This window comes from Equus caballus, chromosome 15 (assembly GCF_041296265.1).
Source record: "Equus caballus isolate H_3958 breed thoroughbred chromosome 15, TB-T2T, whole genome shotgun sequence".
Classification (NCBI taxonomy): Eukaryota; Metazoa; Chordata; class Mammalia; order Perissodactyla; family Equidae; genus Equus; species Equus caballus.
The window spans coordinates 66,441,080-66,458,368 of NC_091698.1; the positions used below are offsets into that span (position 1 = coordinate 66,441,080).

A 17,289-nucleotide genomic window follows, 5' to 3' on the forward strand; every position below is an offset into this window, starting at 1 on the left:
ACATGCATCAATAATCACTCTCAATGTAAACGGATTGAACTCTCCAATAAAAAGACACAGAGTGGCAAAATGGATTAAAGAACAAGATCCAACAATTTGTTGCCTCTAAGAAACACACCTCAGCCCCAAGGACAGACACAGGCTCAGGGTGAGGGGGTGGAGGACAATACTTCAAGCTAACAGCAAGAAAAAAAAGGCAGGTGTTGCAATTCTTATATTAGACAAAGTGGATTTCAAAATAAGACAGGTAAAGAGAGACACAGAGGGACAATATATAATGATCAAAGGGACACTTCATCAAGAAGAAATAACACTTATAAATATCTATGCACCCAACACAGGAGCACCAAGATCCATAAAGCAACTATTAACAGACCTAAAGGAAGATGTTAAAAACAACACAATAATAGTAGGGGACCTCAACACCCCACTCACATCAATGGACAGATCATCCAGACAGAAAATCAACAAGGAAATAGTGGAGCTAAATGAAAAACTAAAACAATTGACTTAATAGACATATATAGATCACTTCACCCTGAAAGAGCTGAATACACATTCTTCTCAAGTGCACATGGAACATTCTCAAGGATAGACCATATATTGGGAAACAAGGCAAGCCTCTACAAATTTTAAAAAATTGAAATAATAACAAGCATCTTCTCCGATCATAATGCTATAAGGCTAGAAATTAATTACAAGAAAAAAGCTGAGAAAGGCACAAAGATGTGGAGACTAAACAACACGCTACTGAACAAGCAATGGGTCATTGAAGAAATTAAAGAAGAAATCAAAAAATACCTGGAAACAAATGAAAATGATAGCATGCCATACCAACTCATATGGGATACAGCAAAAGCTGTATTAAGAGGAAAATTCATCGCAATACAGGCACATCTTAACAAACAAGAAAAATCCCAAATAAGCAACCTTAAAGTACACCTAACTGAACTAGAGAAAAAAGAACAAATAAAGCCCAAAGTCAACAGAAGAAGAGAAGTAATAAAAATCAGAGCAGAAATAAATACTATTGAAACGAAAAAGGCAGTAGAAAGGATCAATGAAACAAAGAGCTGGTTTTTTTGAGAAGATAAATAAAATTGACAAACCACTAACCAGACTTACAAAGGAAAAAAGGGAGAAAGCTCAAATAAACAAAATCAGAAATGAAAGAGGAGAAATAACAACAGACTCTGCAGAAATACAACGGATTATAAGGGAATACTACGAAAAACTATATGCCAACAGAACGGATAACCTAGAGGAAATGGATAAATTCTTGGACTCCTACAATCTCCCAAAGCTCACTCAAGAAGAGGCAGACAATTTGAACAGACCAATCACAAGGAAAGAGATTAAAACAGCAATCAAAAACATCCCAAAGAATAAAACCCCAGGACCAGATAGCTTTCCTGGGGAATTCTACCAAACTTTCAGTGAGGATTTAATACCTATCCTTTTCAAGCTATTCCAAAAAATTAGGGAAGATGGAACACTTCCTAACACATTCTATGAGGCCAACATCACGCTGATACCAAAACCTGACAAGGACACCATGAAAAAAGAGAACTACAGGCCAATATCACTGATGAACATAGATGCAAAAATTCTAAACAAAATTTTGGCAACCAGAATTCAGCAATTCATCAAAAGGATCATACATCAGGATCAGGTGGGATTCATACCAGGGACACAGGGATGGTTCAACATCCGCAAATCAATCAACGTGATACACCACATCAACAAACTGAGGAATAAAAACCACGTGATCATCTCAATAGATGCAGAGAAAGCATTTGACAAGATCCAACAGTGATTTATGATAAAAACTCTTAACAAAATGGGGATAGAAGGAAATTACCTCAACATAATAAAGGCCATATATGACAAACCCATAGCCAACATCATACTCAATGGGCAAAAACTGAACGCCATCCCCCTGAAAACAGGAACAAGACAAGGATGCCCTCTACCACCACTGTTATTCAACATAGTACTGGAAGTCCTGGCCAGAGCAATCAGGCAAGAAAAAGGAATAAAAGGAATCCAAATAGGGAGGGAAGAAGTGAAACTCTTGCTGTTTGCAGACGACATGATCTTATATATAGAAAACCCCAAAGAATCCATTGGAAAACTCTTAGAAGTAATCAACAACTACAGCAAAGTTGCAGGGTATAAAATCAATTTGCATAAATCAGTAGCATTTCTATATTCTAATAACAAACTAACAGAAAAAGAACTCAAGAACACAATACCATTCACAATCACAACAAAAAGAATAAAATACCTTGGGGTAAACTTAACTAAGGAAGTGAAGGACCTATATAATGAAAATTACAAGGCCTTTCTGAGAGAATTGGATGACGACATAAGGAGATGGAAACACATTCCATGTACATGGATTGGAAGAATAAACATAGTTAAAATGTCCGTTCTACCTAAAGCAATCTACAGATTCAGCGCCATCCCAATCAGAATCCCAATGACATTCTTTACAGAATTAGAACAAAGAATCCTAAAATTCATATGGGGCAACAAAAGACCCCGAATTTCTAAAGCAATCCTGAGAAAAAAGAACAAAACAGGAGGCATCACAATCCCTGACTTCAAAACATACTACAAAGCTACAGTAATCAAAACAGCATGGTACTGGTACAAAAACAGGTGCACAGATCAATGGAACAGAATTGAAAGCCCAGAAATAAAACCACACATCTATGGACAGCTTATCTTTGACAAAGGAGCTGAGGGCATACAATGGAGAAAAGAAAGTCTTTTCAACAAATGGTGCTGGGAAAACTGGAAAGCCACATGTAAAAGAATGAAAATTGACCATTCTTTTTCACCATTCACCAAAATAAACTCAAAATGGATCAAAGACCTAAAGGTGAGACCTGAAACAATAAGGCTTCTCGAAGAAAACGTAAGCAGTACACTCTTTGACATCAGTATTAAAAGGATCTTTTCGGACACCATGCCTTCTCAGAGAAGGGAAACAATAGAAAGAATAAACAAATGGGACTTCCTCAGACTAAAGAGCTTCTTCAAGGCAAATGAAAACAGGATTGAAACAAAAAAACAACCCACTAACTGGGAAAAAATATTTGCAAGTCATATATCTGACAAAGGCTTAATATCCATAATATATAAAGAACTCTCACAACTCAACAACAAAAAATCAAACAACCCAATCAAAAAATGGGCTGGAGACATGAACAGACATTTCTCCAAAGAAGATATACGGATGGCCAATAGGCACATGAAAAGATGCTCATCATCGCTGATCATCAGGGAAATGCAAATCAAAACTACACTAAGATATCACCCTCCACCCATTAGAATGACAAAAATATCTAAAACTAATAGTAACAAATGTTGGAGAGGTTGTGGAGAAAAAGGAACCCTCATACACTGCTGGTGGGAATGCAAACTGGTGCAGCCACTATGGAAAACAGTATGGAGATTCCTCAAAAAATTAAAAATAGAACTACCATACGATCCAGCCATCCCACTACTGGGTATTTATCCAAAGAGCTTGAAGTCAGCAATCCCAAAAGTCCTATGTACCCCAATGTTTATTGCAGCATTATTTACAATAGCCAAGACATGGAAACAACCTAAGTGCCCATCAACAAACGAATGGATAAAGAAGATGTGGTACATATATACAATGGAATACTACTCAGCTGCAAAAGAGAACAAAATCATTCCATTTGCAATAACATGGATGGACCTTGAGGGAATTATGTTAAGTGAAATAAGCCAGCTAGAGAAGGATAATCTGTGAATGACTCCACTCATATGAGGAATTTAAAAATGTGGACTAAGAACAGTTTAGTGGATACCAGGGGAAAGGTGGGGTGGGGGGCGGGCACAAAGGCTGAAGTGGTGCACCTACAACACGAATGACAAACATTAATGTACAACTGAAATCACACAAGATTGTAACCTATCATTAACTCAATAAAAAATTAAAAAATTTAAAAAAAAAAAAAAAAAGAAAATGGAGGGGCTGGCCCCGTGGCCGAGTGGTTAAGTTCGCACGCTCTGCTGGAGGCGGCCCAGTGTTTTGTTGGTTCTAATCCTGGGCGTGGACATGGCACTGCTCATCAAACCACGCTGAGGTGGCAGCATCCCACATGCCACAACTAGAAGGACCCACAATGAAGAATATACAACTATGTACTGGGGGGCTTTGGGAAGAAAAAGGAAAAACATAAAATCTAAAAAAAAAAAAAATTGAAAATGGAATATTAAATAAATCCATGGGTTAAAAGAGAAAAAACAGAAGTATAAAATATTTAAAGCCAAGTGATAATGAAAGTACACATATCAAAACTTGTATGATGTGGCTAAAGCAGTACTTAAAGGTAACTTTATAGGCCTAAAATGCATTTATTGAAAAACAATAAATAAGCTAGGTGTCAACTCAAGTAGCTAGAAGTGGAAAGAAGAAATAATATAAAGAGGAAAAAAAGAAATGAAAACCAAAAAGTATAGATAAGAAAGAAGTTGTTTATATGAAAAGACTAAGTAGACCTCCACATTAATTAAGAAAAAAGAGGTGACACAAACAATATTAAGAATGAAAACAGGAACATAACTTAAGATATACTCAATATGTATAAAGACCATAAAATAAAATTATGAATAAATTTATGCTAATAAATCTGATAATACATGAAATGCATCATCTAAACAAATTATCAAAACTGGATCAGAAAGAAATAGAAAACCTAAATTCATCAATAATCATTAATGAAACTGAATTGCCAAAAACTTCATACACAAACCCTGTATAAGCAATTCAGATGATTTTACAATGAATTTTTCCAAACTTTTGACAAACAGATAGTCTTTATCTCCTATGAACTATTTAAGAAAAATAAAAGCTGCCCAACTTATTTTATGGGGCTAATATAAATTTGATACCAAACAATATAAAAACAATATCTCTTTTAAAAAATTGTAGACCAATTGTTTCACTTACGAACATATGCAAAAATCCTAAACAAAATACTAGCAAATGATATCCCATACAATAAAAGAGCATATCTATATATGTATATATATGCAAGCATATCTCAACATAATTAAATGTACTCATATTATTTATCACATTATAATTAGTAAGAAAGAAAAATATATGATCTCATAATTTACATAAAAACATTAAGGCATTACATAAGATCAATAGGCATGATAAAATTTATAACATTAAAAAATATTCAGGGAAAGTTCTTAATAAACAATATCTACTGAAACGTTAAGCAAACTTCATGCTTAATGGAGAAACTTTAAGAGCACTCATTGAAAACAGTAAGAAGACAAGGAAGCCCACCATCACTGTTACTACTGAATATTGTACTGGAGGGTCTACCCAATGCAATAAGACAAGAAAAAGATATGAGTCATAAGGAATGACAAAGAAAAGACAAATTACTGTTTTATGATTGTCTACCTAGAAAATTCAAGAATATCTACATACAGACTCTTAGAACTAATAAGTCAGCTGGGATGCTAGGTACAAGATCAAAATTCAATAATCAGGAATGTTTCTATGGGCTAGCAAACAACCAATTTGAAAATATAATAAAAAAGATATTTAAAATATCAACAAAACCTACGGGAAATAAATACAGCAAAAGTTGTGTAAAACATTTATAAGGGAAATCACCACTCATCAGTCACCTGAATAAAAAGAGAAGATGGGAAAACCTAATATTGTAAAGGTGTCAGTTCTCCTGGAATATAAATTGAATGCAATTTCAATAAAAAATCCCAACATGATTTTTTTGTGGGTGTGTCACTAGAAAAATTAACATTTATATGGCCTAGTAAAATCCAGGCAAGCCAAGGAATTCTGAAAAAATAGAAAATTGTAATAGCTAACAACTATTGTGTGCTTCCTTATATGGTAGGCACTATTCTAACATTTTGCATATATTATCCCCTCACAATTATCCTTGAGGTGGATACTACTATCTATTTTACAGACAAGGAGACTGAGAGAAATTAGGTAACTTGCCTAAGATAACTTGATACTCTTAGGAATAGAAATAGATGCAAGAAGACAATGGTGTAGTGTCTTCCAAGTACTGAGGGCACATAAGTAGTGACAGCATTCCACACTCAGTCAAATTCTCATTTGTAAAAGCAAAATAAAGACATTTTCAGGAATACAAATACTTTAAAGTTTACCAAAGACCATAAAGTTCTTTTATGAAAGAACAACTAAATTTACATTGACATGAAGAAAAATGAACTCGAAAGGAGTGGGGTGCCATATACTTCTGTGGGCCACTGAGTTGGCTCTGTGCTTCATTTTAGCCAAATAAGAAATAGGCAATGTCAATTAAAGAATTCACAGCACCCACAAGACAAAACAGACAAGTTGCTCACAAGAACTATTCCTGGCACCGAGACCAGAAAGACATTTCTCCTGTGGTTAAATGGATACAAGATCTGGGACTTTAGTCCGAGTATGATAATTTGGGAAAGAAGTCCTTGACTCTTACAATTTTTTTTCAACAAGAAGGTGATTTAGACGCATCAGCCTTCCGGAAATAATCTCCTTGAAGAATAGAGGAGATAAAGCCTCCTGCTTAAGACTTGTTATTTGAATGATCAGGTGTTTTAGAAATGCCCATCTTTAGGGATCTTTAGGTATATCCCAGGAAGAGGATGGATAAGGTGACCTCTGGGGGCCTGGTTGCCTGTGGGGCCAAATGGTGGTACAGGATCTGGGCATTTTTTTTCCCAGAGCTGTCCCCAGATTATTTTCACCTCCACTAAACCAGTTCATCCTGCCAATGCATTTGGCCACTGACCTGAATTCAAGATTGGATTCTAGCACATACTGGTTATGTGACCTTGGCAAGTTACTCCTCTAATTCTAGTTTCTGAATCTTTTATCATGAGAATAATAATAGTACTTCCCTCAAAGAGTTTTAAAATGAAATACCATATGTATGTGCTATATATTCAATAAATGTGAGCTAGTGTAAAAAAAAAGGCCGAGAAATACAGGCAAGCACACAGAAAATCAAAAGCACCTATCATCCCACCATCCATTTCGATGCATATATTTCCAATATCTTTTGGACGTATTTTCAGAGTGAGATTACAGTGCTTTCTGTTTCATAACTTGCTTTTAAAATTTAACACCATACCCTAAGCATGTCCTATGTAATTCGGTATTCTTGTACAACATGATTTGAAAAGGCCACATCGTATTCCTTAAGGTTATTTTACTTCTTAATGACCCCTGCCCTCCATCCTCAATGCAGGCCCCACACTTCATGTATTTCCAACCCATCTAACCCATCCAGATGATAACTAGCTGCTTTCTATTGGCTAATTGGGGATGCAGGCTTCATCTCACCATTCAGACCATCTGCTCCTTAGGTCGGGGCTACATTGCTAGCCTTCATTACCTACCCAGCGTCCTCTGTGGGGCTGCACAGCAAACCCTCTGAAGGATGGCAAATGACCCAGTTTAACAAGATTCCATGAGGTGGTGCAAAAGCTGAACAAGGCAGAAACACAATTTCACTCCAAACAGTATAAAGTTGACTTCTGTGGCATTGAATACACTATAAAAATTCCCAGGAAGAGGAAGAGACTGGAGATTTTTATCTGAGTGCATTGTTTTTCTAAGCAACAGGGCCAAACAAGTTCAAAACTTAAGTGCTTTCTTTTTTAATGAAAGTCACAAGACTTCCTTATCAATGACCTTCTGAGACCACAGTAAAACCTTACTAATTCATACTAATGAGGATCTGTCAAACTGATTCAGCAGAGAAAAGTGAATTACATCCTTTTTAAAATAAAGTTTATATCCAATGAAATTCATTTTTTAAAAAAGTCTTTATTTACAAATAGTTCAATACCTTGACCTGTTTTGATGGATTGTTCAGAACCTGATCGAATACATTTGTTACAACCACATTTATTGTTTGCATAGAAATGGGAATAGCTAAAGTTCTTGAGAAGTGTGCTCTCCCTAAAAACAATAAAAGTTCAACACCCCTTAAGATCCTGCTCACACAGCTCACTCCTTAGGAAAGCCTTGCCTTCTGTGTCATGGGAAGCAAAGCCCAGCTCACCACCCCATCTCCAGTTCTGAGCGAGCAGGCAAGGTTTCCAACATCGACCCAGATCAATCCCTGAAAAAAAAAATCTCCAGATTCCAGACTTGCTCTGTCCAGACCCATCTGAGCATTAACAAGCTCCTTCTAAGCACCCAGAAAGCCTGTCATGGAAACACTGATTCAACCGTAATGAGAACCGACAAAAAAACCCCCACACAAATGAACTAAACAGTCTTCCACCCAATCAGAGTCAAGTTGAAGCAACAGCCTCAGGATTAAAATGTGAGGCTTTTCCCCCCCCTTTGTGGTCCTGCTCATTTTAGCCTCTTCCATTGCCTTGTTTTCACAACTCCTGTTTATGAGAAAGTGGGAGTTGGGGGGGGGGGGGGGGGAGCCGGAGAGAAATGCAGAGGGAGTATGCCAGGCTGGGAAGGTCAACAAACACTGCGGTTTATGTCAGGCAATTTAAAGCTTCTCGCTTGGGGGAGGCTGGAACAGTCTGGGGTAGTCTGAAAACAAGCTATGCTGAACTCCCCTCTCCCACTAACAGATAAGTGTGGCATGAAGTCTACTTTCCAAAGATCGGGTTCTGCACAGTATTTTTAGCAAGCTCTCTTTTTATCTATCCTCTTATTTTCTTTTTTTTCCTTTTTCTTTCGGAATTAGAAAGTCGAATTACATGAAGTATCACTATTTTTGGAAGAAAGCATAGTTGGGAGGTCAGAAAAGATGCCCAAAGGAAACAGTAAAATCCCAAAGAGGAATATATTTTAATTTCTCCTAGGACCCACAAGGTACGATTCGTGGGTCCAGGGGACCCAACACCAAATCCCAGTGAATGTCATTCGTGCAGTAAATGTTGGGCAAGTGTGGATGTCTCTGCGGTTCTGGCTCCTTGGCCTGGGTCATCACCTTCTCGGGCTGGAGGGGGGACACCACGCTGGAAACATCAACTGTGGCGGGAGCCCGGGAGACACGCGCCTCTCCGGGAAAGCGGGGGAAGGGGTGGTCGCAGCACGAATAACAGCAGCCAAGAGGAAAGAAAGTGAGAGTCCTGGGGATAGGAGGACCACAGCCCCCAAGGGAGGGATGAAGGCCGGAGGCTGGTGACCCAGGACGGGGAGGCCGGGACAGAGCGCGGGTTTGTATGAGCCCCCGGCCGCTGCCCTCGGAACTGAGTTTACATTCTTTTCTTTGCTGTTTGAGTTTTCTTTCTCTTTAGAGCCGGCCCAGATCACAGCGGCAGCCCCATAGCTGAGATGCGGAGGGGAAGCCCCGTCAGGGCCCACCCCTGCCCCTTGCAGGCCCGGGCACCTCTGGGGGGGAGCGAGGGCGGGTGTGGGGAGATGGGGCACAGCGCACGGGGCGCCCGTGGAGATGCCCGCGTCCCGGGGCGCCCGCGCTCCCGCCCGCAAACTTTCCCAGAGAACTGGGGGCGGCCCCACCCTGGACAGAGGGCTCCCCATACCTCCCCGACTGTCCCCTGCAGCTGGTCACTCACGAGCGGCGCGGCTGGGGCTCCGACTCTGGCCGCCGCCATCCACACCAGGAGGAGAAACAGCAGGAGGAGGGAGAGAGAGAGGGGAGAGGAGGGGGAAGGAGGAGGGGAAGGAGAGGGAGGGCCAGAGCCGAGCCGACCAGAGTGGAGGGGCGGGGAAGGGGTGGCCACTCCACACTCTCCCGAACCTGCCCCACCCCCTGCTCCGTCCCCTGCCGGCTCCCCCTTCTCTCCTCCTCCTTTCTGGCCCTGGATGCCCCAAAGTTTTTCTGGTGTCTGATTCTCCCTTCTCTTCCCTCTGCCTTATCTTCCTTACCCTGAGTCTCCAGCCACTAATAGGGGAGAAGATACTCCCTCTAGCAAAAGTTGTGTGTGGGGGGGGGGGGGGGGGAGGGGGGGGAGGGAGGGGTGCATTATGTGAGTTAAGTTTGGATGCCCCCTGGAAGCAGGTGGCTGGAACCCTTGACAGGTCTGAAGCCACCCAGCACCCCGTAGGACCTTGTTGCCGCAGATCTGGGTGGTGGGATGATGGGGGGACCACCCACACACAGACATGGACTTTGTGGTCTGGCTTTCCCTATTATTTCATTGAGTTTTTTTGTTCTGTTTTCTCTTGTGATTAGGAGAACTAAAGAATTACTTCTGAAGCCTCTCTTGAGTGCCTCCTCCTTCCCTTCAGGTGGGCCCAGCCCTGGTCGCAGAGTAAGATGAAAGGTAAAGATGGAGCCCCACCTTCCTGGGCAGTCAATACTCAGGAGGAGGAGGAGGAGGAGGACCCGGATAGCTTAGTGAAATGCCAAGCTGCATGGATGGGACAGAAGGCAGATATTTACAGATGCCTCTTGTGTGCTGCCTGCAGAGCGCAAAAGAGAAGGAGAAGGGGAGTTGTCCTCAGAGAAGAGGTTAGAAGGTGGCTTCTAGTCCCTACTCCATGGCCGGCTAGCAGGTGACTCTGGGCAAGTCACTTGGCATCTCAGCCTCTTCTAAAAGAGGGGCTGCCTCACTGGTAGCAAGTAGAATGAAAGGAGAATATCTACTCGTGCCTTTTACCCTGGAGGGACGGCCAACCCCAGGATGGGAGGCTTGAGCTGGGTCTGAACAGACTTAGAGGGGAGACAAGAGGGCATTCCAGGCCCTGGGACATGGTGCTTTGGAGGCTGGCAAGACAGGAAGCCTTAGGGGAGGCAGGAAATGTTTGGATGGGAAGGTGGAGCTGGGCATGTAGCAGAAAAGAGGAAATCCATGAAATTTTTTAAGCAAACGAATATTTTGATCCAAGTGATGTCCTATTCACCTTTGTATTCCCTGAGCCTGGCATACAGTAGGCACCCAGTAAATCCTTGTGGACTCATGGCAATTGAGGAATATTGACTCAACAGTCTGAAAGACGGACTATCTGGGAAGAGAGGCTTGGGCCCAAGGAGAGAAGTCAGGAGGCCCTCATGAACATCTCACCTGGAAGTAGAATGCCTGGATGGTAGACAGGAAATGAGGGAATTCTGACTGAACACTTCCTTGCGTTTGCATAGCAATGTGCTTCTCTTCAATGCTCTTTCAAGTGTAGTCTTGGTTTTGACCTTGCAGTTCCTTGGTGAAATGGAAAAGATATTCAGGGGCCTTTCAAACACCAGCCAGTGTTAAGAACCTGCACCAAGGGCTGTGAGGATGGAAGGAAACATTCAGAGATGGCACAGGAGTGCCTGAAATCACACAGCCAGGATCTACTTAGGATACTTTTATTCTCAGATAAAATTTCTAATTGTTTTTATGCTTAAGACACCCTAAGCAAACAGTCCTCCTCACTTCCCCAGTTCCTCCAGCTACCGTCCCAGCACCAGTCAAGGGCTGAGGAAGGGCAAGAGGGAGCCTAAGGATAGGAAGTCAACTGACCAATTTGTAACTTTTGAGACTCTTCTATGGAACAAGAACAGGTACTGGGCCCAAGTCAGCCTTCTGGTAAGGAGCTGAGAGAGGTGCTGAGCAAGGACAAAGGAAGAGGGAAGTAGAGAAAGGGAAGACAAAGAGGTACCTTGACCCCATGTATTCTGGCTGAAGCCCCAAACTGAACCTCCTATGTCCTGTGTCCAGCCAGCAAGCCTTCTGGGGAGGCCAGCCCATCTCAGAAAATGCCACAGGTAACACCTGGAGAAAGGACTCATACAGAAAACAATATACTTGACAGACAGCAATTATCATTGCATTTAAATAGAATTTGAGTGTACTTTTTTAATTCTATCTTCTTTGAATAAGCAGATTGGCCTTGATTAGTAAGTAGCCCACCTAGTGAAAGAAATCTCTTTGGGAAACTTTGACACTTCTGCAAAGTGAATAGGCCCATAGTTTTCTAAAGACAAATAGTACAGTTGGTTGAAAACCATTTATCTTTTGCAAGGGACAGTCCTCCTCCCTTCTGTGTGACTCAGTGTTACCCCCAAATGTTGCCACTTTCATGAGTGCAGATTTATTTCTTGGAACTCCTCCACATAGTTCCAACAGACCCTTTCTGGCGATGTCCCTTTGTATCAAAATCGGGTGGTAAACAACTCAGCCTGGCCTTAATAGCTAAGCCATGACAGCCGTTTATCGCCAGCTATGACCTCATTTTACTCCAGTTCCTGTTCTTTTCCTTGCTCTACAATAAGTAGACCCTCAGACTATATTATTCTCCTTTTTATTAACAGGGTTCCCTTTCCTGGAAGTTTTTTCACAGAAACCATTTAGAGGTTCCACACTGTTTAATGAGGGGGTCCCCAAAGTGTCTGTAGATAATGACCTAGTAGATTAACTTGCAATTCCTCAAAACTCAACTCAGCTGAAGCTGTCAGGATCGATTAATATACATGCAAACCAGTTTGCAGAAATGCCCGATTTGAAAGAGGACTTGGTTGGGAAAAGTGGAGGCTTCAGACTTAGAACAAGCTTAGCCCTAAATGCTTGATAAGAGCATTCCTCTCTAGAAACTTTATAACAATGAGTCTCTATTTATATTGCAACATTCATTTAAAAGAGAGTAAGGGCTGCTGGAAAACCATATTCAAAAAAATATTACCCAATTTATCCAAAGAACTTGCAATCAACAATACAAAGAGACTTATGCACTCCTATGTTCATTGCAGCATTATTCACAATAGCCAAGATGTGGAAACAACCCAAGTGCCCTTGACTGATGACTGGATAAAGAAGATGTGGTATATATATACAATGGAATACTACTCAGCCTTAAAAAAAAAGACATAATCATCCCATTTGCAGCCACATGGATGAACCTTGAGGGCATCATGTTAAGTGAAATAAGCCAGACACAGAAAGACAAAAACCATATGATTTCACTCATGTGGAAGATAAACTTACAAAGACAATAGCTTAGTGGTTACCAGGGGAAGTGGGGGGAGGGTGGGCACAAGGGTTGCAGGGGCACATTTATATGGTGTTTGACAAATAGTAATGTATGACTGAAACTTCACAATGTTATAAACTATTTAGACCACAATAAAAAAAATTTTAAAAATACATATTTCACAGTGCAGGGCTTCAACAACAGTGAAAATGAAACAGGAAAAAAAAATGACCATTTTAGGCGCATGATGCCTTCTGGCCTGATCTTTGAAGAACACGCTGTTTTTAAACAATTTTTTCCATGAGGAAACCTGAATACTCTTTGGATAGAAATCCCAGAGATAAAAGCCCACATCTTCACTGAGAATGCCACTTAAAAGCAATGGTGATTAAGGGGATGACCACTTAATCAATTCAAAGTGACCCAAGATTGGCCATCGTTTGTCCTGGAGATGGGACACTCTTCGGTGTGGCTGAGCTACCATTGTCCAGTCCCTTGGCCCGCTCCCTAAAATGTGTCCACTTAGCATTTCTTGAACACCTACTATGTAGCCAACATTCTGCTAGGCATTGTGGGCAATAAGTATAAGGCATGGTTCCTGCCTCATAGCATCTGTAGCTGCTCAGGAAGAGGGCACACAGGGAAATGACTACATGAGATATGGTGACAGTTGAACACAAGGAGAGGTGTCCTAAAGAGATACAGGAAAGCTGAAGAGAGGGAGAATGGTCTTTAGCATCTGAGCAAGAGGGGAGTGACATGTTGTTCTTTGTTAACTGTGTTGTTTCTATTCTTGGACCTATGGCGTGTCACCACTCAGCTATTCCACTGGTGCTTAGGGAGCGGTGGGACTGAGTTCAGAGATCATTAAAGCTCCTGGTAAAACAAACACAGAGGTTCTAAGTGGGGGAGGTGACTTTTGAGGTCCCTACACCTACAAACCAGCATGTTTCTCCTTGAGTCCATTCTAATCCTCTCCTTATGAAAAGTTATTCTAATGCTGCGATATAACCTTTTCTTTCAAATATCTGGAAGAGCTGTAATGGGTTTTCCTGCTCTAATGCTTTGATTGCCAGTTAATTTCCTAATTTGGATCTAATTACTAAACTGCTTAAAAATTTAAGTCCCAGGCAACCGCTTACTGACAAGCTTTCCACTTATCACCATGGTGTCTGAGAACACGGCCCTTAACCAAGGACGGAAGCTTCCTCCTCTTTCACAGAACACACTATTCCTTGTCAGGGTGGCTCTGCCAGATGGTTTCTTAGCCATCGTCAACCAAGTTGCTGTCTTCATACATTAAAGTTATAGAAGAGTTTAAAGCCTTTTAAGAACTGGGAGCAACTTCTAGGGTTAATGCTGCATGAAACAAAACTATAAACTGCACATTTTTTTTTTTGGTCTGAGGATTTTTATTATAAAGAAGGCTTTAATTCATGGTCATTTGGAGAGAGCCTCTTGCTCCATCTGTTTTGGTGGCTTTCTTAGCTAATTGGTTCCTCATTTTACTTGTTTTTTTCTCACAGTTTTGTTTGGAAATAGTGCAGCCGAGTTTTTGTTTGTTTTGTTTTAATGGATAATGAACTTGGAAAGTGGTCATGTTGTTAAAAAGAATCTGTTAGCTTAACTGATAGAGTTAGTTTCTTACCCAAAGCAGTGGAGAATCCAGCTTTATCAGCTTTGAAAAGTGAGCAGTATTGCTTATAACAACATGATGGAGGTGGTGGTGAAAAATGGTGTAACAAGACACATGCTACTTATCAGCATTTCTCAAGCTGTGCTTGGAGGGTCTTTCCCCTCACCCACGCCTGCGACAGAACATCAGTGTCACATCAGGGGGCACAGTGAACAGTGTCCCCTGGAGTCGTGCAGCCAGCTAACCATCACCCCCCACTCCTATTAAAGAGCCTTTTTTTTCTCATTTGGAATTTCTTATAATCCCAATTTTGATTAAAAACATATATCTTATATATGCATGAAAAGAGCAGGAATAAACAAAAATATTAATAGTTGAATCCCTACAAAAAGAGATGTGTGCTCTTGATAGTTTTTCTTATTTTCCAAATTTTCAACAATGAGTATGTGGTATTTAATCAAGAAAAAGTAGGAAATGTCGTTTTAATAAGTTCTAAAAACTCCATCTTCTCCAGGATGCAATGCATGATTAATTGAAAGTCCTTTTCTTGGACTTCAGCTAACTCTCTGAGTCACTACTCTGTGCCTAGACTGAGAATTACCTCTTATTTTTCACTTTCCATGCCCCAAGAAGCCCAGACAGAACAGACAGCTCTTTTGAAAGATGCACTGCAACGGCAAGTAGAGGAACGGGGCAGTGACTGGAAGGGCTTGTGATGTGAGAGGGTGTTATTTAAGAGTGGGAGACACTTGATGCCCAGGAGGATGAGGAAGGGAGATCTCAAGACAGCAACAGCATTGCTAGCTGAGAGATCAACCGAGACGGCCTGGAGCAGGTCAGGGCTCTAGGAGGGGCTTCTTGAAGACGATGAAGCTAGTGGAATGCTCAACTGAGGCTGACTGCACTGAGAGGAGAGTTACACACCTGGGAGAGAATTTAGGAATAAATTAGTGATAAGTACCATAGAAAACATAGTAAATAATTTTTTTAAAAAGACACATATTAACTCCAGGAAAAACAAAGAGTTGTACAGGAAAGGAAAAGTAATCATAGTACATTACATGACTCAGCTACCAACAGCATTTGAATAATCATAATAAAGTATATAATGAATAGTGACCTAATCAAAATGTTGATGTAACTAGTTTGAAGACGGGAAAATAGAAAGTATCTATGTGTATGTATGTGAGTGGTGGGGTGGGGAAGGCAGATGAAACAGAGGCAAATCCTCATCTAACTGTGAAGTCAGTTGATAATGCCAACAGCAAAAGCAAATGTAGCACACAATTTGGAACTATGGAGACAGAGACCAAAACAGTGAGTGAAAGTGGTTTTCTCTTGGGGCAGGAAACGGGGGGGGGGGGGGGGGGGGTGGGGGGGGGGTGGGATCAGAGGATTGTTTTTGCTTTTGTTTTGCCTTGTTTTGTTTTCTCTTTGTAATAGTTATTTTACAACAGTTTGACTCCTAATTTTAATAAAATACAGACATTTAACAAACAAAAGTTACAGCCTCCATGTATTCTCTCTCACTTGCTGCCCTGAAACAAGCCCAGGGCAGGATGGACAACAGGACAGTCTGTGATGAAGCTTTTACATGATCACTGCTGTCTCACTATCAGGCCACCAGCTCCCAAGGGCAGCCAGCCTGTTGCACTTTTCACAGTCGCCTCAGCACTGAGCGCACAGCAGACACTCGGCGCGTACTTGCTGAGTGAATGACAAGTTGGGTAAAACGGACTTAGAGGTCAGCACTCACCATCTCCACAGAGGTATGCACCCTTGAAGTATTGACAGGTGAAATGACCCCATGTCTGGGAATTGCCTTAAAATACTCTAGGAAAACAAGAAGTGTGGGAAAAAGATAAAGCAGGATTGGCAAAATGTGCATAACGAGTAATGGGATGTAAGGGTTTGTACTAGTCTCTCTACTTTTATGTATGTTAGAAAATTCCCTTATAAAAAGAGAAGTAACAACGTCATGGCATAAATATATTAAATTCAGAGTTTGGTAGTTAGGAAGGTTTGTACAACAGAGAATATGTAAAAAATATGCAGGGTCAGAGAAGAAAAAAAAAAGCGTGTCAAAGGCACACCTTGTGCCAGGGCCATTAGCCCATGAAGCTACCTAAAGCTGATGGAAAGAAGGGGTAAGGGGCATATGCATTAATGAAGACGTGCCAAGTTGAACGAAGTACTAGAGTTACTGAGAAATTTACTATTTTATCTTCCAAATATATAGTAACTGCAGGAATAGAACTGACTGTCCTCAATGTAAAAGGCTCACACTACAGGAGTGAATAATCCAGACTCTGGATTTGAATCCTGGCTCCACACGTACTGGATTTGTGACTGTGGACAAGTTGCTTAACCCTTCTTAGCCTTAGTTTTCTGTCTGTAAAATGAGGATAGTAATAGCACCAACGAGAAACAGTTATAGGAGGTTTAAACGAAATAATGCATGTCAAGTCTTACCCATGCCTGACTTATGGTGAATGGTTAACAAACAGAGGTTATTATACGCCTTGGGAAGGGATTCTGCCAAGAGAGCAAAGATCCTAGCAGTTAAGCTAAGGGGGCAATTTTGCCAGGGAATCAACTGCACCCTCTACAGTCATGCCGTCCCTCAGCTCTAGGAAACCTCCCAGGATGCACTGACCCTTACAGAATGGCCAAGCACTCCCCAAGTACTGCCCACAGGTCAATGCGGCCAGATGCGATGCAGGGC

General features: G+C 41.1%; 1 protein-coding gene across 2 annotated transcripts in view; it reads right to left on the reverse strand.

The window, feature by feature from the left end:
• Positions 1-9,786, reverse strand: part of STON1 (stonin 1) — a 54,781-nt gene extending 44,995 nt beyond the window's left edge. Inside the window, exon 1 of one of the 2 annotated variants that reach the window (XM_005599776.4) lies at positions 9,562-9,786. The gene's annotated coding sequence lies outside the window, so the exon portion shown is untranslated. 2 annotated transcript variants of the gene reach the window in all.
• Positions 9,787-17,289: the final 7,503 nt, after the last annotated feature.